The sequence below is a fragment of the Pinus tabuliformis genome, chromosome 1_2 (genome assembly GCF_031772625.1).
Source record: "Pinus tabuliformis cultivar Carrire ecotype Pingquan chromosome 1_2, CPIR1, whole genome shotgun sequence".
NCBI lineage: Eukaryota > Viridiplantae > Streptophyta > Pinopsida > Pinales > Pinaceae > Pinus > Pinus tabuliformis.
The window spans coordinates 657986982-657991657 of NC_142298.1; the positions used below are offsets into that span (position 1 = coordinate 657986982).

General features: G+C 37.9%; 1 long non-coding RNA gene across 1 annotated transcript; it reads right to left on the reverse strand.

Moving 5' to 3' along the window:
* Positions 1 to 1399: 1399 nt before the first annotated feature.
* Positions 1400 to 4236, reverse strand: LOC149207394 (uncharacterized). The gene is made up of 2 exons (XR_016252009.1): positions 3961 to 4236; positions 1400 to 2174 (listed from the first exon to the last, which is right to left on the reverse strand). It is a non-coding gene; the product is annotated as an uncharacterized LOC149207394 (long non-coding RNA).
* Positions 4237 to 4676: the final 440 nt, after the last annotated feature.

Sequence of the window (4676 nt, forward strand, 5' to 3'; positions counted from 1 at the left end):
TGAGAAATGAGCACAAGCAAGCCAGTAACCATTTAATCAGAATGAGATGGTCTTAATTCAGTTTCTAGAAGATGATCAATGCTACTCTATTTACTAAATGCAAGTCTGTTAAGATAACACAACTTCCCAACTTAAGATTGCAGTCCTAACAACTGAGTAATCAAAAACCATGACCTCTGTTTTTAAATCTCAGGCTCAACAAAAGAACAATAATCAATGCCACTTTTCAAAGTAAATTTTGAAAACCAATCTGACATAAATGGTTAAACGAGCTGTGATAATCATGTCCATTGATGCACAACAATGGGAAGCCCGTTCACTTTGTATGCCTCTGAATGTTTCAAAGATCCCACTGTCCTCATTTCATATAGCAATGGGAAGCACAATTTCTTTGGTCATTCTGGAACCTTGCAAAAATTCTGTTACAGTGATTCAGGCTTCCAATAGAATGTCAGAGTTGCCATAATACACTAGTTCTTATCACACCAATATGACACTGGTATCGTTAAGTTGTTTCCTGCAACATCATATGCAGAGATGCATAGACTTTCTAGTCAACCAAGAGATTAATGATGCCAATCATTTTACAGTGCTGGATTGTAGTTTATATTGCTGATGGTTGTGCCTACCGAGAGTTTCATAGCATGAGGGTACTGTCAAGGAAGCATTATCTTCCTCAATAATTACAAAATTACTTCCTTATCAACAATTCCAGAGTTTATTAGGTTTTGTAATATATTGTCTGCCTTGACAGCTTCAAATGCTATATTTTAGACATTTCTGTGCCTCTCAATCTCCACCTGAATTATGGTGTGCTATCAATCCACACTTCTTTTAAGGCCTGAAAATATGGATGGAAAAAGAGGTTTGATATAGATTTGACGACAATGCTGACAGAATAGACTAGAAATAGTGCAGTACTCCTAGAAACTTGCTTGGAGAATCACAGGTCATCAGCAGCCAAAGTTCAGGACCAAGTGGGAAATGTGTATAATTAATGAAAACAAGAAAAACTCAGAATTTGAAATAATTAAAAGAGTTCATGAATTTTTCCCTTAATAATATTAACAAAACTGTTTCAATGGTCGCAAAAATGCAGAGCTTTTGATATTACAAAGACCAAGTTGGTTTGCCTGCGAAGGAACCACAAGCATAGTTAAACATACAAATAGAAGGAAACCAGTTTCAATGCCCTAACTAGCCAACAAATTTCACCAACCACTAAGAAGTTCAAGTTATTCAAAACTTTCCCAAGAGATTCACACATAATTATGTTCCCTGTCAACCTTTTAAATGCTCAATAAATCAAAGCTGGAGGGCCAAATCAGGCTGTGAATCAACCAGCATTCCAGAAGACTGCCTAACTGGAGACCTTGGAGACTGTTTTTCTACATTCAAATCTGGTGGAATCGAATTTGAAAATTCAGATGTCTGTTGAGAAGGCTGTTTTGAAGGTAAAGACTTCCATAGTTGTTTTTGAGATTGGGATGTATCAGCTCCCATTGGTATCTGCCTGCAATTAAAAGGACTCTGTGTGGTTGAATTCGGCAATTCTAACATCGAGTTTACACCTCCCTAAGAAGTGGCATGAGATGACAGATTCTGAGGATGCATCCAGCTCAGCTGTGAACGCATATATAGAGGCATGTCCATGGGTGCCTGCTGTTGAATAAATTGAGGAACACTACTAGAAATGCCTGATAGTTTTGTATCACCATATGGTTCCCTGGCCACAAAATTGGAATTACCATCCAACCTTCTATCAAAACCAGTGCTGCCAGAAGTTGTCGTCTGGACACTTGAAACAGGTTGCACATGTTCAGCTGGTTTGGCAGATACCCATTGCATAAGTCGGTTACTTCTGGAGACAATCTCAAGCAATTTTGACTGGGATACATCTGAGGTAAATTTTGCACCTGCCAGATTGACTTCACTGGATTTAGCAATTGATGAAGCTGATTTCAACTCACTCTGTTTGACTCCTTGCAAAGGCGTTTGAAAATTTATATTGTTGGCTGACTGTGAACTCATAGATAGAGGAACAGGTAACCCAGTAGATTGAGACAGAGATACTAGTCCTGTAGATTGAGCAACTGTTGCAACTGTAGATTGAGCCAAGGTCTGTTGATCCTTGATCTCCTCACGCAATAACAAAGCACCAGGAGGAGCTTCAGCTGTAACAAAAAAGAAAAAAACACGTTGTTATGCAATCGCATACCCGCCATGGCCTTATATAACAAAACGAGCCAATTATATATATATACTCTTTGTCAGCTCAAAATTTATAACCAAAAATAAATAATCAAAATACAAGCATTATCCAAAAGGAAAAAGTGTACGGTAGATGTTATGAAATCAGAGTAAACAATCTCAGGGATCTGAGCAATTGTAAATAGTGTGATCTTATGAAATAAGAGTAAACAATCTCAGGGATCAATGCTCAGAGCACTAGTTTGGTGACTTGCAGGCCTAAATGTTAAGTTCTAGTAGATTCAGACAAACAATCAAGGGTGAATGTTCACTCCTAACAGTCCAGGCCAAAAAAATCATATAGCAGTCGAGGCCAAAAATAATCATTTATACAAGTCCCTGGGGGAGTAGCTTCATGTGTCTACAAGCTGGTGTTGCACATCCACTTGCTAATATTGTGTATGTAATTGTGGTTATCCATATATCAGTTTAACTTGAAGTAACCATTTTTCCTTTTTCTGTTACTAGTCTCATAATTCAAGAATGCTTACACAGCCTTGTGAATGATCCGCATTAAGTAGCCAGAACTTATTATTATTAAAAAATGTTAATGGAAACCTCTAATTTATTGCAGTGTAATAGAAAAGAGCATACAGTTTGTATATAGAAATTTATAAGCATATTGATGCACTTTTACTGTTCAGCTTCATCTCTCCTTCAAACTTTCTTTCAAATCATTTCAAGGATAGTGATCCAAAAAGTGCTCATAACAGGAATAGCTGACAGGAATTTTTTGAATTTTTTGAATTCAAGACTGGATTAGGTGGAAGCACAAAAATACGCTGAGCTGTTGGCACTCAAACTTGTCTTATGCTGCCTTTTCAAAAAGGCGTACAAAAATTTCAAGTAATAGTGATTAAGCTGGAACCGAAGAGGTTTAATATTTATCAGAATCACATTTTTTTAAATTTAAGGCTGGATTATGTGGAAGCACAAACAACAGGGCTGACTGGGCACTCAAACTTGTCTCATGCTGCTTGTTCAAAAAGGTGTGCATAAATTACAAGTAATGGGTGATTCTATCATCTATGGTGGTGATAAATTGGTTGAGAGGACTCTATCCTATAGAAAATTTCCCATTGAGACCTATCTACGAGGAAAATTACTAATTTGAGGAACATTTTTTCTGATATTTCTTTCTGTGATGTTTGCAGAGAAACAAATATGCTGGCAGATTCACTATTTAAAGAAGCCTTGCAGATGGCTCCTGGTCATTGACATATTTGAGTGCAACAGGAAGATGTTTTATCTGGATATGACCTGGGTCCTTTCCTTAGTCAACTGCCATATGTTTCTGAACTCTTTAGGCACCTTTGCAGGTCTATATGGCAGACATCTGAGGTTAAATTTTGGAAAACTGTATAACATTTTGATATACTCATTTAGGGCACAGTTGGGATCCTTTTTGGAATCACTATTAACTGGATTAAAGATTGTTAGGGGTCTTTGTATTTGGTCAATGACTTGATGAAAATTGTGTATGGGTTTCTACACAGTCGATCAATCCAGCCAAACCGTTGGTTAATATGAAATGCAATACCCTTGGTTAATATGAAAATGCGAATCGAACTCCTTAAGCGAACACAGAGATTTATAATTACAGAATGTTGAGAGAATGCGAGGGTTTTAGCAGTCTTTAAAACAGATTTAAAACAAAATGAATGTTTAAAACCACGATTTGACGACTGCAGAGACGGTGCAGGAATTTACCAGGAGGTAACAGAGCTCAGTCCGGCGGGCACTGGGTTGCAGAGTTTCAATGCGCGCAGCGCTTCAGTCCCGCGGGCACTGGGTTGCAGAGCAAACGGGTTCTGGTTGCAGAGTTAAATTGGCGCGCGAAAGTATTTCTCAGAATTATGTTATTGAACGAGACGGGGTGGGTCCCGCGTGGGTCATCGGAAACGCGAGGTGGCCGCCGGAGTCCGATGCCTATGGATATGTATGCCATCCCAAGTTTGCACCACATACATAGCTGGCAAGGGCATTTATGACACAATATATGGCTGGTTAGCCCTTGCCCTGGGAATCGGCCATTGCCACCCCAGTGCTTGTTGGGCCACGGGGGTGGGCCGATTTTGCCCAACACTTCTATAGGAATTTATCGATTGTTACTATTTGTTGTATAATTTGACTACTAGAAAGAAAATTCATACTTCGATTCACTATTTTAAATCATGAATATATTTCACTATTTTAAATCATGTATATATTATATCGTTTTAAATCTGTGTCATCAACTCATATTACTTGAATATTTAAGGAATTAAATGGCTTTAACAGATGTCATGTCGGTACTTATTCAACGTTAACTTCATACTAAATCTGATGATGTTGAAATCATAGATGTGCAAAAGTTTATTGGAGCTAAACACAAAAGTTTACTGGAAATATATGTGAATAATAAACACAATCCAGAACTTTTGGTG